General features: G+C 41.7%; 1 long non-coding RNA gene across 1 annotated transcript; it reads right to left on the bottom strand.

The window, feature by feature from the left end:
• Positions 1-10,332: 10,332 nt before the first annotated feature.
• LOC125941752 (uncharacterized) lies at positions 10,333-22,390 on the bottom strand. Its single transcript, XR_007464585.1, has 4 exons — positions 22,264-22,390; positions 21,508-21,601; positions 16,701-16,966; positions 10,333-10,437 (listed from the first exon to the last, which is right to left on the bottom strand). It is a non-coding gene; the product is annotated as an uncharacterized LOC125941752 (long non-coding RNA).
• Positions 22,391-22,942: the final 552 nt, after the last annotated feature.

The raw sequence follows: 22,942 nt of genomic DNA, 5'->3' as shown, positions 1-22,942 counted from the left end.
GAGATGCGCAGGTATTGGTGTTGCAAAGTTGCTGATTATGTAAGAAAATCGGTACATTCTTTCCTTGAAAAATAAAATATCTGTAAAAGACGACATTCGTACTAACGATCTACCCATGTGATTTGGTTTGTTTGTGACAATGTTTTTGTTGTTGGTCGGGGTTCCTTATTAGCAATGTGTCGAAGAAGTGCCTTTTGTAATGTATAACTATTTTATTTATGTTCGTGTTGTGGTTGCCCATACTAAACTGCAATAATTAAATTGCGAGTTGAACAATGCATGATAAATTTGTAGCTTCGCTTTTATCGGCGTGTAAGTTCAACAGCGAGATTGCACACCGGCAACTGCAGAAAACTTTTTGCGAAGGTTATTAAACTAACCATCTCAACCCAAATGACATGAAAATATTACTCCAAGAATTTTATATTCATTAACTAGTTCTATATGTTTGACTAAATAATTGATTGATTGTTCCAACTGGAAAGGCTTGTTTCTGGCTCTAAAAACACGTATAAAAAGTAGGTATTCAAAAGACCTGCCATAAGAAATTGTAAAGTTTGCTCACCATAATTGATACGGTTACCCAAGCGATAGCCACGCAAAACGTTATCAAGTTCATGTCTGACGCGAAATATGAGGCGACCATAAAGCAACACGAATAATTTACGTGCTCGAGGCCTCGTACGCGAAGAATCAGCGGCAGCGCAAAGTGGCAGCTCACGATAAAGAGCGCGTGTTTAGTAGACGAACATTCGCCATTCTCGCTAGAACACGTACACGTCTGTGCTTTGCAACGAGATATGTAAAATAATAAATTACAAAGACTCACTTTCATTAAATTTCGAGCGCGTGCGCCGCAGCGCTCGCTTATATTTCTGTAATGAAAGGCAAGCGAGTCACAGCGCTATTAGTAGGCTGCGTACTGTTTCACACAAAATGCCACCTTAAACACTTTCTTAACTCTAGCATCACATCAGCTTACCAGACACGTACTTGCACTTCTCCGATCTTCCATAGGTACAGGTATATTCAGCATCAATGACGATGGCTCCAGTGAAATCATCACGGAAACGCTTCGAGATGGTATGCTGCTCCGCATGCACGCAAACGTTTGCGGGCCTAAGCCAACGACTTCCATTGTATCGTCTTTTTTGTTTTTATGCCAACAACCACAAAATGCGTCGCCAACACAAGGCGTTCGCCTTCATCAAAACACCACTATTTGATATTACAACTAAGGAAAGATGTGATAAAGCTCATGCTGGGCATCGATGGAGTTCTTGATCCAGCCGCCATGTTTGCTCGACTGCGGCGTCCCCTCAAAGTTATGAAAATCGCGAATACGCCATTTATTTCACATTCTTTACAGGTAAAAGGGATTCAATAAGGAAAGATATATAGCGCAATAATCCTCCACAATTATTTTTTGCCCCCCTCTTGCAATGTCCGCATTTATTTTGCAGATTAGTGATCGCAAACGGGTTCTGTTTAAACACTTATATGTACACTTGTATAACGGTGTTTTTTATTATTTATACAATACTGCAGACCTTGCACAGGTCCAAGCAGGGTGTGTACATAAGCATTTGGATAAACACAAGAAAAAAAAGAGCACATGTCAATCAGTAGTAGGTACAATTGGGGACGGCATCAAGTTCCAGTCATTAATAGTTCGCGGAAAAAAAGGAATATTTGAACACCTCAGTTCGTGCAAAATATAGGTTTAAAGTGTGGGGTTGATGGTGCCGGGAGGGTCTAGTTGTTAAAGGCTTAATATATATTGATGGCTCAATAATTAATTTATTGCTAATAAGTGCCGAAAGGAAGTCAAGCCGCAATTTTTTTCTTCGTAAAGCTAGTAACTGTGTATAATTTGTTAGCATAAGTTCCGTGGGGAGAATCATAGTGCGAAAATTTGGAAAAATAAACCAAACTGCTTTTCTCTGTATTCTTTCGAGCTTTTTAATGTTAACTTCAGTATAGGGACCCCAGACGACACATGCATACTCAAGTATGGGTCGAATAAAGGATATGTAGCACGAAAGTTTTACACTAGCCGGGGCTTTTCTTAATTTGTGTCGGAGTAGACATAGTTTACGAAAGGCTGATGCACATACGTAGTCAATATGAACGCTACATGACAAATTGTTAGTAATGGTGACTCCCAAGTATTTATAGTTAGTAACCGCTTGTAAGACTGACGAACCTAGTTTATAAATGTGCCTTAGTGGGTTCTTTCTGCGTGTAATTCGTACGATGACACTTTTTTCCGTATTCAGGAGCATTCCCCACATGTTGCACCAATCTGAAATGTTCTTTAAGTTGCTGTTAAGTTCAAGTTGATCGTTATGGGAAGATATATATCTGTACAAAACACAATAGTCAGCAAATAGTCTGATGTTAATGCTGCAGTCAACTGCATTTACAAGATCATTAATGTACAAAATGAAAAGCAACGGTCCGAGTACACTACCTTGCGGTACTACCGATGTCACCGGTAGACAGTCCAACTGTTGCCCCTCGATCACAACATACTGTTTACGATTTCTCAAGTAATGAGTAATCCAATGTATAAAGATAGGTGGAAGCATTGTATTTCTTAATTTTGTTACGAGTAAATCATGAGGTACACGGTCGAATGCTTGCTAAAATCTAGAAGAATCATGTCTACTTGTCCGTTAGTGTCAAGAGCAGAGGCTCGTGAGTGAATCACCGTGTTTCTAAGAAGACTTAAAGTGATATCTAAAAATAACCGTTCTAAAATAAAAAGACGGTTTCTTCAGAAATATGCCGTGAGTGGTGGCGGTCATGTAGTGACGGGTGATTGGAGGTAATTACTCGCTGATAGAAAAAATGCAATTAACTTTTAGACTCGTCATTTCACCGCGGTTATCGTAATCGGCAAATGGGAGCAAGCTCACAGAACAAACCGTAAGAATGTTTACTTCTGGGAAAATTCAATAACCCGCGGATTCGTGGCACGACGAAATCCGGCTATGAGATCGCGCAAAACCTAAACTGGCAGGCTGCAGAGCGCGCGTAGCCGCGCCCCTCGAAGTGGGCTCTGGAACCGTGCAGGCCGTTCAGGTTTGCGCCTCCGCTAATCCGGTAAAACGCCCAGTCCACTTGCGCTTACCCGAATAGCGACGAGCTAAAACTCTATCGATAATTTTAGCGTGTCCAGTATCCGGATAAACGCAAGCGGATTTGCCGGTTTACCGGATCCAATCCAGCAAACACAGAGGTAATTTTGCAGTAACGAAGTATATTCTGTGTTATTGGTGGTATAAGTTTCCGACAGCGGCGTAATGGTGCTGCGGCCGGAAATTTACACCAGCAGCAAAGTAAAATACACTTGGTTACTGCAATATTAGCTGTGTTTGTCTAGTTGAGCTCCGCGCAACCAAGTGGTTGGGCATCGTGCAGGTCGTTCACGATTGCGCCTCTGCCAATCCGGTAGAATTAAATGCCCAGTACGCTTGCATTTACCCGCACACCGGACACGCAAGCACTCACTATTGTGGTAGTAATCCTCCAGCGTAGAGTGTACGGCCGCAAACGCGTAGATGCTTGCCGATAGGACACCGACAGCCCGATGCGCTGCAGCCACTCCGCTCGCGTGCTGCCTTGCAGAGGGATGTCGCAGGTTGACATGTCGCCCATCACTAGATTTGCAGCCGACAACCTAACAAGGTCGATCCATGCTTCTCACGAAAAGAAATCTTGAGACCAACACTGACCGTGGAATTCGCGTCTTCCTGTAGAGCTATTCATGTTGAAACTGCAGCGCGCACACAAGAAGCGAGGACACAAGGCAAAGATAACAGTCTTGTGTCCTCGTTTCTTGTGTGCGCGCTGCAGTTTCAAGATGAATAGCTACCCACTCGCCCACTACTTTCACTTAGAGCTTTGTAAAAGACGACACTTGCTGTGTACAGCTCTCATATATGCAAGCGATGTGAAGTCCCCGCTGCGCACTTTACTGACAACCACCGACGTATTCAGCGAGCCTGTACGAGCAACAGGCGCGATGGCTTGAGCTGCCGTTACATACACTCTGAAGAAATACACCGCTCCGTGGCTCACGAATCATGTGCGACAGCCGCGAGGACGCGCTCAAAAAATGTCGCAGTTTCGCCAGAAAGGCGAAGCATCAATTGCGATATCAAATTAGTAGAGAGCTATTCGAAGTACGGATAGTAGTTTTATCGGTTGCATAAACTTGGACACATTCGCTTACTAACTGAATTAACAAGCGCGCTGTCAGCGCACACAAGCAAACATGAATAGATCACACTGAATGACCGCAGACAACGACTGTCAAAACGCTGGCAGCAAGTGCAGGCACCGCAGCGGGCGAAGGTTCATGCGGTCTATCGCTTCAACGGAAACTGAGCGGCGAATGCACAGCGCATACAAAGGGCAGAGCCATGTGGAGATAAGAGACGGTGTGGGCGACCGCCACAGCTGGGCAAAGTACGAGCGCAGTTGTTGTCAGAGTAGAAGCGGAGCCTCCCCCCCCCCCCCGCTCCCTCCCGCGGTGCCTTCCCGCTTTCTTGCTTTCGCGTGGGAGATTGAGTGGCAAGTTCCCTTTGCGCCCGGTTGCAAGATACGCCTTTGGTTCTGGAGCACAGCGTCGCCCGGCCTCCCTCCCTCCCTCCTATACCCCCACGGCTTTCGCGCGACGGTCACGTTTGCTTTCCGCCGTGCGGTCGCTCTCCGTGATAGCGCGCGTCCCCCTCACGCTTTCGCTCCCACATACGGCGCGCGGCGACAATATTATCGCCCTTGGACTTCATACGGAACCTCACGGCGACGGCGATGGCAGAAATCCGGTTGAAGTGTTCATATAATTGCTATCGCAATAAAATCACCGCGCCAGGATCGCTGTCGCCTGCATCATTGCGCTTCATCTTACCACAGCATTCACCGGTAATCTACGTTGTACAGCTATGTAGCACCAGTTAGATGAAAACCGACACACTACCGATCGCAACGGCGCCGCTCCCCTGAGTTTTCAGCCGCCCCCTTACAATTTACGTAGTTAGGACACGCTGCGTCACGGCACCCCATCGCCAAACGTTACGAAGCCCCGGAGCACACATTAGTTTTATCGCTTTACTTGAATTTAATTGAATTCTGGGATTTTACGTGCTAAATCTACGATTTGATTGTGAGGGACGCCGTAGTGGGGGACTGCGGATTAACTTGGGCCACCAGGGGATCGCTTTTTTTGTGCCTTTCCCATAACAAAAGGAATTTACCTGTCTGTAGATTGTTTGTAGAGTTCTTGTAGACGACTTTGACTTCCTATAGATTCGCTCTTTTGTCGATACAAAATCTACAGACTGCCTGTTGACAAAAGGTGAAAAGGCTTCCATTTCATTTTGTTTACTCCCATTCAGTAGCTGGCCTCTAGAAAAAAAATTGATAAGATGTTTGTTTCTTTTTGTCTACTTGCGTTCTATTGAATACATATAGACAAAAAGTCAATGCAGTCTCTATTTATTCTTGTTCATTGTTTGTCTATAGACTGTCTATAGACGAGAGTCGATAAGGTGTTTTTTTTACTTTGAACTTTGAACTTTGTTGGACAAATTCTGGTGCTACAGAAAAACATGTTTATGGACATCTGGATCCGTAGCATTATGCTAGTATGGACCCATGCAACAATAGCACGGAAACGTTTGCACGCAGGAAACACGTATATACATTAGTTTAATAGCGTATGAAGTTAGCATTCACACAAGTAATTTACAAATCTAATACATATAATACAACAACCGGTCAAGGTAGCATTGAAAACTAGGAAATTGCAAATGTAATACATTTCTCATCCGTTAACAGCATGTCAGGTTAGCGTACAAAACAAAATAAAAACCTCTAATACAGTTATTTGTAATAACGTTTAAGCATTGTAAGAAAATTACTGTGTTGTTTTACGTGCACTGGGAGATTGTTCCATAAAAACGTGCCGATACTAGAAAGCCGTCTTTTTCCGTAAGCATTTTTTACCAATGGTTTAAGAAAGATACCACATTCATGGCCTCTTGTTTTGAATTGCGAAGGCAAAAAATTTGAGCAGTGACGAGGAACATTATTGTTTAAAGTGCTGTAAACCATTATTGTTGTTTCGTAATTTATGAGTAGGTGTAGAGGCATGGTTTGGTATTGAGAGAAGAGAGGCTTTGAACTTTGAACTTTATTTGACAAATTCTGGTGCTACAGAAAAACATGTTTATGGACATCTGGATCCGTAGCATTATGTTAGTATGGATCCATGCAACAATAGCATGCAAACGTTTGCAGACAGGAAACATGTATATACATAAGTTTATTAACATATGAAGTTAGCATTCAAAAACAAGTAATTTACAAATCTAATACATATAATACAGCAGCAGCGGAAGTTGCATAATTTGAGTTTGACAAGAGCCGGATCGCGCGTTTTTGCAGAACTACAAGCGGTTTTATGTAAGAATCGTATGTCTGCCCCCAAGATTCAATACAATATGATAGTTGACTATGGAATAGGGCAAAATAAATTGTTCTAAATGTCGCTTCATCAAAGAAATGGCGACATTTGAGAAGCGTGAAGCAGACAGGTCCTAGCTTTTTGCACAGATAGTCAATGTGCATTTTCCAGTTGAACTGATGATCTAGTACAACGCCTAGATATGTGAAGTTACTGACTCTTTCTACGGGCTGTCCCTCAGCCAGAAGCACACACGAGTCCAGTGCTACAGCTTTGTATGAAGAATGAATCACCATATATTTGGTCTTGTAAACGCTTAAGAGCAGTTTATTCGTAATAAACCAATTACAGATTAGCTTCATTTCTTCGCTGGCTGCATGAAAAGCTCCATTTGCGCAAATGAGAGCAGCGTCATCAGCATACATGACAGGAGTGAAGTTATGTAATATTAATGGCAGGATCAATTATATATAATGAAAATAAAATTGGTCCCAATACTGACTCTTGGGGAACTCCTGGTGTTCTTGGTAAAATTCAGAATTAGTATTGCAAAACTGAACCGCTTGCTGTCTATTCGTAAGATAGCTACGAAAAAATTCGAGGCACCCCCCACGGAAACCATAACATTCTAATTTGTTAAGCGGAATGATGTGATGAACGGAGTCAAAAGCTTTTTTAGCATCAATAAAAAGGCGAATTACTATCATATTGTTATTTAAGTAGGAATTTACCTTATTTGAAAGAAAAAATACTGCAGTGGAAGTTGATCTTTCGGTCCGAAATTCATGTTGGCTAGGTGTAAACACAGATTCTCGATCGAGAAAATTTAGTACGCGTTTCGCGATACGTTTTTCAAGTACTAGATTAATGGCACTTAGTATAGATATTGGACGGTAGTTTTGTGGAAGGGTAGGGTCACCATTTTTGTGAATTGAAACCACCCTGGCTAGTTTTAATAGATCAGGTTACGTTGCCGTGTGAAATGCGTAATTAAAAATTTTAGCCAAAGGTGTGCAAAGAATTTCTATGCAGTTTTTCAGTATAAATGGCGATATTTCATTAAACCCTGTGCTATGTTTGCATGGCATAGCTTTTACGACTGAGACAATCTCCGCTGGAGTTATGTCGATGTATCCAAAAGAATGAACAACTCTATCCGGAACAGTACCAAGTGAGACGTCACGGCAGCTGCATAGTCCGCAATTTCTCTGCCGATATAACAAAAGTAATTGTTGAAAGGTAAAACTATAGTTTCGGCCGATATCCCCATCATTTCTATATCAGTCATAATGTATTGGCTAGCGGTGGGCTTTATTACAGAGTTTATAAGTTTCCACGTTAGCTTTAAGTTCCCAGAGTTTTTGGCAATGAGTTGGGAATAATATTGTTTCTTGCGGGTACGGGTTTCTTGGGTAATCATGTTTCGAGAAAACCGGAATTTTTTTATGTAGTACGAGTTGCCCTCATTTTGTTTAACTTTTGTGTGCCAATAGTCTTTTTTCTTTACCATTTATAAGATAGCGTTGGTCATCGAAGGACATATAGGCTCATGGTAATACCTTTTTTTGCGCGTGATTTTTGATTGTGTTATGGCTTCAGTTATCTTACTACTAAAAATGCCGTATTGTTGATGGACATCCGTGAAATTTGGTACTAAATGATCGATTGCTAACAAGCACTGTTTTAAACTGTGGAAATTAATAGTGTCATAATAGGATGTTGTTTGTTTAATACAGTTTTCAGTGTGGGGGAAAGGATATGACAGTCGGATAGTGATCTGAAATTGCAGTGTCATAGATGTTACACTCGCTGGTTGTTCTGTCAAAATTGCACAATATATGGTCAATTGATGTTGATGAAGTCGCAGTAACCCTGGTGGGATTTGTGATGCCTTTATGAAACCCATAGGAATCGATAAGGTGAAAATATTCATTACTTTCGTTTCTTAAGGAGTCAATATTGAAGTCCCCGCATATAATTATTTTTGAGTTGAAGCTATTCAAGTATGCTAATAACGCTTCAAAATGGTGCATAAACGTTTGCCTACTATGGTTCTGGGCATGATAAATAACAACGATGATCACGGTGGTTGGTTTTACTAGGAGAAAATCAAATTCAAGTTGATAAGAGTAGAAGAATTCAGGAACGAGGTCACATTTGATACTGCTTTTTGTAAATAAACCAACACCTCCCCCTCGTGCAGGAGACTGCCTAGGCATAGAAACGAATGAGTAGCCTGGGATATTCAAAACTTCACCCGGTTTAAGCAAAGTCACAGAAACAGCTATGAAATCGAATTCGAAAGAATTGACTGCTAGAAAAGAGGAAAGAGTGTCGATATTTTTGTGCAAGCTGTGCACATTGCATTGTATCAAAGAACAAACAGAGGTGCAGACATCTTCTTGCGATGAAAGCATAGCCATGACTGTGAGGGTTAGCAGATCTTCAGTAGATCTTCCTCCGTTTAAATATGTAGAACGCTAGAATTATCTGCTTTCCTAGCAAGAATTTTGCCATTTGCAACCCAAGTGTACCTCCATTCTTTCTCCTTTTTTATGCGGTAGCCATACCAAGAAGTACGTTATTTTCAATGCATAGATGCTAATTTATATAAACTGGGTAACTGCCTTCATACCCAAAGTCTGACGGAATAATCCTTGTCTTTTGAGCCGCTTTCAAAATGTTATCACGGACTGAGCGGGATACAAACTTCACGACCACATTGGGTCTTTCCTTGTCCTTGCTCATGACGCGATGAATTACATCCACATCTGCGCATGTCAGTGGAACATTTAGTTTTTTACCTACTTCTACTACGGCATCAACTAGCTTTTCATTAGGCCTCTTTGAAAGGCCCTTGATATCAAGGTTTTGTTGTCGACTATATTGCTTAATTTCAATAAGCTCGCTCTGGGTTTTCCTTAGTTGATCCTTTAGATGTGCATTTTCATTCTGAAGTAAAACTTGGCCTTGCTTTAGGCCTTCAAGTGTGACCTTAAATTACTCGAACGGCGCGTTCATAAATGACACAGAAATATGAATTTCTTTCATTTCTGCGCACACATTGAAGCTGAATGTGTCACATTTCAAACTTAGTTGCGCCAACATCTTTGCAACTTCCTTCACTGTCGCCATTTACGTACAATACGCACACACTGTAAAAAAATTGCTTTGGTTTTATGGCAAATCTGCTGGTAATTTGTGACCGAACACTTTCCGTAAGTAAAGAACGGTCATTTCCGTAGAACGGACAACCGTAGAGACCGTATTACAAAATAGCACCGTATTACAAAATACGAGTGCTTACATATTCAGAAAACGGAAGACTCTGTATGCTGAATCGTATGGTTCGACCGTTAATGTACAGGTGCTTTCCGTATTCAGAAAACGGAAGACGCTGTATGTTGAATCTGTAGTATACGGTCCAACCGTTAAAATACAGGTTTCCTGTATTACGTTTTACAGAGCATATTGATTGTTTAGAGAATGTACTATCGGGGACAGAAGTGCCAAAAATGCGCGAATGTCGACCGAATTTTATTGGTGCACTTTCTGCTGGGATCAGCCACGCTAACATTTGCATTCGGGAAGTGGTCTGCAACGCAGATGATAGCGGCTGATAGTACAAAGATGCAATTTGGTCGACACTCGCACGTCCTGGGCACTTTTGTCGCCGATAGTACATATCCTTTAATGCAAATGTCATGAATGCAGCTCATCGCAGAAGCAGCAGGTCGCTATGGAAAAAACTGTCTGGCCAACACATTGAAATACTTCAAAAAATCAAACACTTTGCCTTTTGTGATATGAATGAATTGCACGACATATATACAAATAAGTGCAAAATTTTATTCGTCAAGTACTTTAGATCAGAGAAGCAATTTTATTTTCTTCGACCACTCGTCTTGCACTGTTTCCTGGTGAAAGCTGTTCCCACATGCCTTGCAAGGATAAACTTGCTGCTGTTAGGAGAAACAAGTAATATTGGTGAATTTCCATCCTAAATGAAGTGGCATCAAAAGACAATCACAGAACACAACAAAGCGGTAGCTAAAGTATTAAAAAAGTTGCAGTGGCTTAGCTCGGCTATGCCAGGATATACGTAGTGTTAGCAAAGGTTCAGCTGATTATTCTTAGCTTTCCTGGTTGTCTAGATTGTCAAGGATTAGCTTGATTGTCATGCTTACTGCTGCTCCAATGACACACACGCGGTATACGTATTATGTGGCACATGTATATAGCCTTCTTCTGTTCATTCCTCCTACGCTCAACTGCTAATTGCCAGGCAACTACTTCGGGATCCGATGAGTCAAGCTTCTCCGTTCTTCTGCGCTGTTGAGCAGCATTTGCGCTCTCCTTCTCCATGGCTATACCACACTGGCAAACGCCAGTCAGAAGCGCAGCGGCTCCAGCGCAGTGTCAGACGGTGACTGCACAGCGAGCGCGCGCCGGCGCCAGTGCGTCTACCACGGCTACGACGTCACTCCTCTGGAATGCGCAGACCGGCGGCGGTGAGTCGCGCGCGGCGGCGGCGGAGTGCGCGAGAGGTGCCGGCTCCGGTGGCTCCGGTGCGCAAGCCGTGTGACATCACTGATCCTTGCGCATGCGCAGCACGGCTCTTGATGTGCCGCGCGAAACGGGCTTGGCTAGGCCAGTGTAGCTAACGCTACAAAAACACGAACTTGGTTCAACATTGTCAGAACAAGGGATGTTGCTGTAGCCAACATTTCGACAGATACGTGTCATCAGGGCAGCAACTGTTTTCCTTGGCAGCGGTTTTGGATGTGGATAGCTCACTCGCCCCTACCCTCATCTGGTGCATATAGTAGGTCAAGAGAAACCAAAGTGTTTAAATAAAGGTAGGAAGGGTGTGTTTCGCAGTGATTGTGATGGAGTGTGTAGGGGCACTGCTGTAAGTTGTTACAATGAGTAGGGATGACCTAAACAGAAAACAATCTGTAGACCTAGTAGACCTATTCTTCCCAGAAACGAACATGGGAATTAAAATAAACTGTTTGGACGTTTGGCAAAAAAAGCAATGAAGAATTAGGCAATATAAACTTTGTAACAAGATGCGTCTGGTTAAGATCAGTGGAAATGGCAAATGAAGGTACGTTATTAATAAACATTTCATCAAGATGCGATAAAGAAAAAAAGATATTGGTCAAATATTAAATAAGTAAGGACACCAAATTAAACTGGGTATGACCATAAATAGTAAAGAACAGCCTGTGAAAAAAATGGGACGGGAAATAACAAGGTGCAAGATAGAGAAAAGTTTAGCGCTGTTTACTGTATGTTCATGCCACTACTGACGACTTGAAGTTTTAATCTTCCTGCTGAAGCTGTATCACTTGGATAAGGAAATGGGTCACTTTGCAGACAAGTCTACGTTCAGATTCTGTTCAAATTCAATGTAATTTTATGGAAGAAAATGGTATGACAGTCCTACTGGATGGGCATTCATTCAGCAGTACCATCCACAGGTATTAGCTTAAAATTTATTGGTCTCACTGAACCGTAGCTCTTGGGAAATCATTAGCTGTTTTTTATCACAGATGCCTTCAAGTTATATCGGTTGGCAGGAGTGCTAGCAAACAATATTATACTTGTTGCCGCAGTCAAAAGTGATATTTAGTAACAATGAGTAAAAGAAGCAAACAGCAATGTACAATACTGATTCAAGTCAAGCGAAAAAGCTGCTAAAATGAATGTACCCTGGCCCCCAATACACAATAATTACACATCACATTGATGCTCATCGTGTCGATCATGCTATTAGAACACTAGGCATCAAGTGAGGAGAATAAGGAGATCAAAAAATTAAATTATGGGGTTTTACGTGCCAAAACCACGATCTGATTATGAGGCACGCCATAGTGGGGGATTCCAGAAATTTGGACCACCTGGGATTCTTTAACGTGCACCTAAATCTAAGTACACGGGTGTTTTCGCATTTCGCCCCCATCGAAAATAAGGGGATCAGAGGGCACATCCTTTTTTTTCGAACATTAAATGTGCTTCGCATTAATGTTGCCTTCCAACTCCGAAAGGAGCAGTTTGCGAGATGGTGACCGACACATAAGAAAACTCATGACATTCTGTGCAGCAGAACATCACGCGCAAATACACTTTTTCCTGCAAAATGACATCCTGTAGTCAAACCTTGTGCACATGTGCCAACCTTAGAATTTGAAAAACACCACAGTGGAAGACACAAAGTGTTAACCTTGCTGAAGAATACTAAAATTATTTGATTATTCATTCAAGATTCGCAGACTTTGCTCTCTACAGGTGCTGTAAACAGGCACCCTGCTTTTGCAGTTGTACCAACAATGATCTGTAGAGCAGATGAGGAGAAATGGTTATGAAGTTTACGCAGGAGTATACGCCGCAAATGACAATCCACTTCACATTTTAATCTGGTGGAGGATGCGTACTCCAAAATAGAAGAAACTAGTGTACCCTAAAGATTGCTGTGGCCGATGCCTGTGCACTAGCAGGTACACATAACATGGCAGTTGCAATTATATTTCCACAAGCTATAGTTACTGCAAGCTACTGCCAGTGTACTGGTCCACAGCTGTAATACATTTAGGGCAATTTAAAACTCTCTAATGAATTTATCTCATATGACAGAATTGGAATGCAATATCTTGCAAATAAGTGATGCTCTATGTGCCGTCCCATACAATGAAACACCTTTGAAAAACCTGAATAGCCACCTGGGCCGTGACGAGAGGTGAAGTGTATTCTGTGTAAACTAGTACAGCTGCATAGTGTAAAGCTCTGGAGAGTGCATTTAGTAACAGCTGTGAAGCTTTTTTCTTTTTTTAAACTGCACACAGTAAAACCTCCTTGCAGTTTTGAAAAACTCTTTTATTAAAAAAATTTTCTGCGCGCAAACAAACAAGGACGAAGAACCATTTGCTTAAGAACCCACAGATCTGCTCAATCCAATCAACAGGACACATCAATAGCGCATATAACAACACGTGTGATAAAATGCCACGGATCAGCGCGACCCCGTCAACATAAAAACAGCAATGCACATAAAACGAGCACTTAAGATGAAACTATGTTAAAGATAAGATGACAGGAGCGAATTCTCTTTATCTAGCAATGAAACAGAAGGATGACTGATGCATTTTTACTTTAGTTTTGCAATCCAGTGCACTTCCACAATTTCTCTCGCGGTTTGATTTCGTTGCCTAAACAATGTGCCGCTGCTTCTAAGACAAGGTGAGCACGCATGTTCTTGACAATGCATTGCCAAATGCTTACTAGGGCCACCTTTCAGACTGGACAAGTGTTCCCTTAGTCTCGTGTTAATGCATCTTGCTGTCTGCCCTACGAACACATGACCACATGTCATAGGAACCTGATACTCAACATTCTTCGCACAATCAAGAAATTGGTTCTTATGCGGATGTTTAATACTACGTTCTTTCTTTGCATCACCCTTACTTTCGAACTTACTTTTTACCCTAGAACACACATTACCTCTTGTTTTTAGCAGAAAACACAACTTTTACTTCGTAACTCCCAGCCACCTTTTTCAGTCTGTGTGAAAGGCCATGCACATATGGAATCACTGAAACCTTGGAAGCTAATTCTTTCTGCCTTTGATTTTTTGTGCATAGTTCTTTATCCTGTTTAAGTTTTTTCATTAGTCTAGCCCATGACGCCAGCATCACAGCGAGCAGGTACCCGGCCTCTCTCAACTGATCAACTTGCTCAAGAAAGGCAATGTTTACATGCGGTAACACGACTTCAACAATGCTGACCGGCAACATGAAATGACTGTGCCATTCTTCACAAGCCTGGAATTGCTTGAGGCATAGTTCATGTAGCTTGTTAACAAGAAACTGTAGCTTCTTATCTACCAGTACTTGCAAAGTAAAATTTAAGCCCTTGCCTAGAGAGTCAAAGGCTTCTACTACTATTGAAGGCTTGACTTTTACTTCGGAAGTACCGGTAGATAACAAGCTACAGTTCCTTTATGTCAAGTTAGAAATTCTACCAGAACATGTGTGTTGGTCATTCACGCCCCGAGCTGGAAAACCGCTAATGAACTATGCCTCAAACCATTCCAGGCTTGTGAAGAATGGCATAGTCATTTCATGTTGCCGGTCAGCATTGTTGAAGTCGTGTTACCGCACAGTAAACATTGCCTTTCTTGAGCAAGTTGATCGGTTGAGAGAGGCCGGGTACCTGCTCGCTGTGATGCTGGCGTCATGTGCTAGACTAATGAAAAACTTAAACAGGATAAAGAACTATGCACAAAAAATCAAAGGCAGAAAGAATTAGCTTCCAAGGTTTCAGTGATTCCGTATGTGCATGGCCTTTCACACAGACTTAAAAAGGTGGCTGGGAGTTACGAAGTAAAAGTGGTGCTTTCGGCTAAAAACAAGAGGTAGTGTGTGTTCTAGGATAAAAAGTAAGTTCGAAAGTAAGGATGATGCAAAGAAAGAATGCAGTATTAAAAATCCGCGTGAGAACCAATTTCTTCATTGCGCGAAGAAAGTTGTGTATCAGGTTCCTATGACATGTGGTCATGTGTACGTAGTGCAGACTGCAAGATGCATTAACACGAGACTAAGGGAACACTTGTCCAGTCTGAAAGGTGGCCCTAGTAAGCATTTGGCTATGCTTTGTCAAGAACATGCGTGCTCACCTTGACTTAGAAGCACCGGCATATTGTTTAGGCATCGAAATCAAACCGCGAGAGAAATTGTGGAAGCGCACTGGATTGCAAAACTAAAGGAAAAATGCATCAGTCATCCTTCTGTTTCACTGCTAGATTCGCTCCTGTCTTTTCATCTTAAGTGCTTGTTTTATGCGCATTGCTGTTTTTATGTTGACCGGGTCGCGCTTATCCGTGGCATTTTTATCACAAGTGTTGTTATATACGCTATTGATGTGTTCTGTTGACTGGATAGCACAGATCTGTGGGTTCTTAAGTAAATGGTTCTTCGAAAATAAAACCAGTTGTTAGAACGCGATCGTGCTTGTGTTGCTCCTTTTCTTCGTCCTTGTTTGTTTATGCACAAAACATTTTTTTAAATGAATCTGTTCCACTTAGGCCGACTCGCAGTTTTGCTTCCTTTTTTTAAAGGTAATGACACGTATGGCTATCACATACATGTACAGTATGACCTTCATTCCCAAACAAAGTGAACAGCACTACCCTATGCGTCAGGTGCCTTGTTTCACACATTCTCCCAAACATTATTAGCGCGGGATGCTGAGGTTGGCAGGGAAACTGATTTATGGAGCAATATAAAGTATTAAGTACTCAGCTCTTAATGTTTTCTCTGCTGTTTAAGCATCGTTGGGTCTTATAGTAAGAAAATACGGAATACAACATGCATAATTCACGACGCAACCCCTTTGGAAGTATTTAGTAGTCTGAATTATTATGGATTGCATATTTAGATTAGAAGAAGGATTTCATTCCACTGCAAGAATGGCATCATCCCAATAATTCTTGCGTTTGGTGCTATATTTACTTTTATTTCAGTTGGAATGTAGATGCATCGACAGCGATATCGCTTGACATGTCTTCGATTGACTGTTTCTCCAACTTAAGCAAACTCATATTCTGAAATGACCTTGTAGATGATACCAAGAACTTGCTCAGCAGGAGTATGTCTAACATTCACGAGATCTGAGGCTCTTGAACGCATATCTAAGAAAGCCTGGGGTGCATGCTGCTCTCATTTAATCAGCAAGTTTCTGGAAATCATCTATAAGTTTTCTTGTGATGAATGTAAATTTGCTTGTACGGGAGAAACATGCAACTTGAACAGCTGAATTGTGCAGCATAAGAATCATCTCAGCAAGAAGCAGGCATCAAGAAACATTGTCGCTCAACACGCATAAACCGTCAAATAAAAGAATTATTGGGATGATTTAAAATTCTGGTAGTGGAATGAAATCTGTTTTCTAATCTATATCTAAACTCCTTGATTATTCAGCCTACTACCACTACCTTTGCCAGAAACATTCATAGTCATTATCCTACCTATGCCAAATTATTCCGACCAATATTCAAGCCTTCATAAGCTGTTTTTTTTTCACTGCCAATTCTCTGAGGGAGAAGAGGTGTCCTATTTCTCTCTACCTATTTCTCGTTCACTGTTCACTCTCAAACTGCATTAAGCTTGAGCAGGTTCTATGCTTAAAGCTGTGATTCCCTTTCCCTCTGCCATCTTTGACCCACCTGGTTAGCTAAGTAGGTAGAAAAACTGCAGAAGAAAGGTGGTGGCGCTGAGTTGGACTTGTGCCCCAAGGAACCTTTGCACGGTGGCTCGAGCGAGCAACTGCTTGTGGCATGGAGTGGCTCAAGCTGTGATGAGTTCACTTTGTAAAACCCAGCTGGTTACTGCTGGCCCGTCTTTGCCGGAACAGGAATGAACGTTGGCAGTCTGCAGTCTCGGTTTCTTCCTTGAGGGCCATGGCCATGTAAAGAAACCTTGTCTCGACAGGCTGCATAAAAAAGGATAATTTTCTGAGCTAAGTCTTTTTTCCTAAAAGAACCCATTTAAGTTGTATTTGTAACTTTGCGACACTTTCCGGGTGATGCCAGCTGTACTTCATTGCACAATACCACAATCATGACTGAGCTGTGGCCATTCTGAATACAGCTTGCAACACGTGACAGGACCATATATACAAATGCAACCAAAATAGTAAACATTTGTTGTAGCTTCTGTATATGGCACTATTCGAATGAGACATTTGTAGCACTCTTCTCAGCTCAGTAAACTTATTTCTAGTTATTTTACTTTTCATGAGGAAATTGCCATGAGCTTCTCTTGAAAAGTAAGTAAACATTCTTGCTTCAGTTTATTCTTCAAATTCTTGCATCACGAATGGATATCAGGAACCCATTTACACCACAGGCAGAGCTCCATATGTTTAAAAACATTATAAATCAAAGTACAATATCACAATTTTCATAATCGTGTCATGCTAGTATTATTGGTGGCTATGGCTGCTTCAAGCAATTATTTTTCATTAAGGTGGAAACAGTTATCAAATCAAATTGTTTGCAGCAAGGGTGTACAATCCACAAAATCAATCAAAAAGGTCACGTTGTGTTCACTATTCAAACGTTTAGGATAGGTTACATACAACACCTAATAAAGAATGCAAACTTGAAAATCTCAACTGAAGAAGAAACCAGTTTTTGAATATGGAGAAAAATGCCACCAGCTCATGTGGAGTACACCCTTACTATGTACTCCAAGCGAAGAATGTTGTTACAGCAATGCTTGAACACTATATGAATGTAACAATCAACAACCTTAAGCAGAATCTTAACACCACTAAACAAATCGTGCTTCGAAGATTCCTGATCCGAAATTCTCAACAAATTGTTCTGGTGTTGTATGTGTTAAGCTTGTTGTGCGTTCTGAAATGCAAGCTCACATCTACAATTTCTCTAAAGGCAATATCAGCTTTCTCAAGATAGGTATGACGTGCAGATAAAGTGGATAATGCATGACATCATGAACACTCTGATGTGTTTACCAGTGGGCTCACTCTTGCAGCCATGAAATTATGAGATGCAGACACATTTTATGTTGAAACCGGTTTTGTGGAGTACTGCATGCTTCCCAGGCTTCTCCAGTTGTGAGAGCCGTCTCCCCTACACAAATGAGTGATGAGGAATAAAAAAAGAATTTCAACATGCAACAATATGTTGGTCATTTGCTAGTATCCAGCAGGCTTTTTGACTCCTAGCTTGCCTCATACAAATCTACCATGCACAGTATTTGCTTTGCCCAAGCATCAGCCACTTTACGATGCAATGTGTACAGAGCCCTTGCCCTTAGTTTTTCTGCTTTGGAAACAGTTACCGTGTGTTCAGCTGGCGTCGAGAAAGGGGACATAAAATACTATGTGCACCACTGATCTCTACTATGTTTTGCTGGATGCCGCTTCGCTGCCCACAGAGCCAGGCGTAGATGAAGCCAGCGGAAATGCAGTGTCGTGCAGCGGCTTGTCCCAAAAGTAGGGCATACGCTGCACTTACTAGTGTGTGCCGTCGCATAATATTGCTGCCATAAAAATTTTTCTTCGTGGTTTTCCACATCTAGGCGATGTCTCCACATGTCTGGTGAGAGCTGTTACGATGTTCTGAACCCGTACGTGATAAGTTTTTCTTACAGAAAGCATTTTCTGATTGACAAGTGTTTTCAGCACGCGCCACTCATGTTAGCGATGCTGTCAGTGCTGTGATGAAAAATTCTGGACGTCTTCTCGAAATACTTCTCTGGACTGCTTCGGTAGCTTGCGGCACAAAGGGCAAGCATTATAGCAGAAGAAATGCCGCACTCCTGTGCAGGTGAAATGCCACAGCAAAGTCATGAAGTACCAACTTCTGGGACAAGGTTGGCTTCAGTCGAAGGCGCTCAATGCGCTATCCAGCCCCCCATAGTAGAGCTCAGTGGTGTGCAACCTTTTATACTAGCTTTGCTATCTAGTCGGAACATTGGAAACAGCTCCCACCTTACTTTTCTCAACCTGTGACATGCAAACCGAAAGTCGCATCACTGTATTGATTCTATGGCTTTAGTTTTCTAAGCGAACTGCCTGCATATTCTAGCATGTTGTTAAAAAATATAGTTGGCACGTTTTTACTGTTACAAGACAGGTTAGTTGGCTGACAGAAATGTGAAACATGTTACCAGCGCTCTGATAGGATGCAAAAAGCAGAATTGAAATTTACTTGGCACAGGGGCTACAGCAGGCAAGTATGGTTACTGTATGCTCTATTGTTGTTTCAAGTAAAAGTTAAGTTTTTATGCTGTATTTCTACTTATTCTGAACCATCAAACTGCACAATCAATGTTCCAAGTTTATACATTCTTGGCGTTTGATTGCCCATGTGATTTATTTCCTATGAACACAGGCAGTAATCCCTCTATAATAAGCAAAATGAGTTAGAAAAAGAAAAGTCGTGATAATAGTCCACAATTGCCGAGGGCAGAAGTAATGGCTGATAGCACTTAATTGAAGCTACATAAATATTCAGTTTTCTCACAGCTTGTTCAGCAAGTAATAAAGAGGTATGCTGTGCACCTTTGCATGACCAATGCAATCTGGTGAGAGACTGTGCACTGAGTCTGCTTGGTTGTGTTCGGCAATTTGACTTTGGTATTTTGCTATACATAATTCCTTGGGTATTCGTAGCTTACTTTGCGATAAAATGGAACTTGGAGCAGTGGTCATCTATACATAAATATTTGCACATAAATAATGCAACCACAATTACAGCATGATGAGGGGGGGCAATATGAGACTCTCAGAAAACGAAAAAAAAATATTACGATTATAATGTGACGTGATGCCACAAGAAAACAAAGCAATGCATAGAAGCAGATGGCGCTTCCATGCCACCAAGATTATTTACTAAATAGGCAGCGCTTCAGAAGTGCCCGCGACACAATTGAACAAGGCAAAGCTGCGTTTGCTCCACACGCGGTAGCGATCACAGCATTGTTGCCAAGTGGTTTAGATCGCCGCAGTTTAAGTTTCCAGAAAATGTACAGAAGAACAATCTGCTTTATAGTCTTAAAGAATATAACATGAAGTACATTACAAGGCCAGAAACATTCCTAGAAAGTTGCCTTATATTTGCTTAAATCGGCAAGCAGCATGGCTTGTATTACATAGAATAAATTTTCATGATACCGCAGTGTGCAGGGTTTTCAGCCCATATACCACACTATGACGGTATGCAATAATTGTAATCTCATAATCTAAAAGGTGTAGTTGATTTTACAAAAGTTGACATTCTTCAATCTGAGCCCTGTAAATTTTAACACGCAGGGGCACCCCTTGGCTAAGCAATAGGGATGTAATGTGTATGCATACAAGCATTACCCCATGCATTTGTACCACATCGCCCAAAAGAAATCAATTTTCCCGTCCAAGTCTGCCTCATGCAAGACTGGAATTAAAGCATAAGTTTATACAGTCATCCAAACAATAACACCTCATTTTCACATATGAAATTCATATAAATAGATGTCTCTTGATGCCAGCCTCCTGGAATGCTGAACCTTGCTGCATGCTTTAGAGAAATTATAGTAGTAGCACTTTACTCAAAAGTTATTTAGGGCTGCAGTGTTGCAGAACACACCTACAGATGCCGCATTTCATGTGTAACAACTTGGTTGATTTGCTTGAACAACCTACCAAGAGCAAATTAAAATTTCTTCCTGTTTAGCATTTTTGCCTGCTAGACCACAATCGAATGTCATCAGTATATTAACTTGGAGAAACAAATCTGGCTTATACGGGGCGTCCCAACACACAAAGGTTTGAAAATATGCAAATGCTACGTATCTGGACACAACCAAGGTAAAGTTTGCCATCACCTGGAGATACTCACTTTTTTTGCATTCTGCCTAATTGCATAATTAAGTGTAAATTATTTAATCAACTTCTCAAATATTATAATTACATGAAATACGTGCTACATGAAAGTTTTTCTGAGCGTGAAAGAAAGCCACGAATACACGCAAAGAGCCTCGAGCGGCCATTCATGCGGCAATTTTATGTGTATTCGCGAGCTTCTTTTCCGCTCGGAAGAACACTTTATGTAGCACTTTTTGCACAACAGGATGCTGTATCGGGAGTTGTTCATGGTGTTCTACAATTTCCTCATTTACACTTTTCATCTGATTAGAGTAATTGAGAGGTTGATTAATTAAGACTAATGATCTAATTAGGCAGAATGCAAAGAATATTCTCAGTATCTCCAAGCAATGGCAAACGTAATAACTTGGTTTTGTCCAGCTACGTGGCATCTTTATTTAAAAAAATATTTATGCATCATAGTTGGGACACTCTGTATATTAACAGCTTCACATATTGCCACAGCTGTGTGTTGTAACATTCAAAGGGTGCTTGTCCACCAGCACTCCAATGTCACTAACAGTGATCACCTACACAGCTAAGTGGATTGCCATGATGCAGGTTGGTAGTAAAATGCTGAGAGAAACAAATCCACTTACTTTGAAGGCAACAATATTGCGGTAACTTGAGAGACATGGCCTCATGGCAGGCAGCAGATCTCTTCTCAACTCCAGTAGGACACCAGCAACTAGTCTTTCAGTAAAAGAAAATATTGAATCAGTAATGTTATGTTACCTTGTTCTTGCTAAGCATCAGCACAATCATCTGATTTTCATGCATATCTACTTTCTGCTTAAGCAGTTCAACTGAAGGATTTATAAAATACAGGCTATATTGATTGCATTTGCTTCTCTGGCATGTACAATTTTTTTGCGACTGATACATTTACAGCTAGCTACACGACACGAACGCTTGGATTGCCCAGACATCATTAGAAGCAAAACGTCTTGCTGCACCACAAGCAGTTGCACCAAGGAAAGACACAGCAGAGCTAACAATTTTTTTTTGTAACTACAATGAAAATGCATGCAAACAAGGAGGCAACTATCGCACGTATAGTGACAGTACAAGCGTCAATAGGAATTATGTGCGCAACTGAATGCACTCTTATTCTAAGTTTTTAACGCGCATGAGCAATAGGTTATACGCGCCACACAAAAATTTCGATCGCGCTACCATGGAGATCGATGTGAAATTATGTGATCCTTTTTCCCATTCACGCGCCATTTTTGCCCTATGACGCTGTTTACTGGCCTTTTGAAAAACAATAGTTCTGTTCGCCACGCCAGCTTACCACACATCATCTAAACAGCTACACTATGCAAACCGAACAAATAGAATTACAACGGGCTTACCTCATACGTACGCGTACGCGCAGCGTGCGTACACTGTTGAACATCCGTTGAGGGCAGGCTATCCCGTATCCAAGCGCATACGTGCACCCGTACACAGGACTTCGATGCCGCAGCGTGCAGAGTTTTGTAGACGAAGGGACACATTCCGTTCAAACATCCCCGCGCTCTGACGGCACTTGACGAGCACAGAAGCGTACACCACACCGCGACAAATTCGGAACTTTGCCAGTCCTAACATGCCGAGAGTCGTACAGCCGAGAGTCAAGCAGCCTAACCATCCATCGCGTCTGTTCTTCGCTCACGATGCGTCAATCTCTGTTCCATAGGGCCTTGCTCCACTCTTGAGTACAAATCAAGACATATTTACGGTAAACTAACAAACTGTACAACATAAAAAGATAAACCGGCTGGCTACACAATGCAGCTTCGTCAACCGCTCGTCTTGTTACATCCTCCGAGATCGGAAGCGCCGCGCGTGGTTCCACCTGGTGCTGGGAGCGCGGAGAACAAAACAAAATCGGTTTCGTTTTCCCATTTATGCAGTAGTTGTTGAAAGAGTAAAATGATTGCTTGACAAATAATTGAACTCTGGAAGAGGAGATCGCTTTCTCTGCCACAGGGCATTGTATACATTGTATACATTGCCCAAAGAGATATCTCTTTGTATACATTGTATAGA

The sequence above is a fragment of the Dermacentor silvarum genome, unplaced genomic scaffold (genome assembly GCF_013339745.2).
Source record: "Dermacentor silvarum isolate Dsil-2018 unplaced genomic scaffold, BIME_Dsil_1.4 Seq207, whole genome shotgun sequence".
Taxonomy (NCBI): domain Eukaryota; kingdom Metazoa; phylum Arthropoda; class Arachnida; order Ixodida; family Ixodidae; genus Dermacentor; species Dermacentor silvarum.
This window is presented reverse-complemented; position numbering and strand designations above follow the sequence as displayed.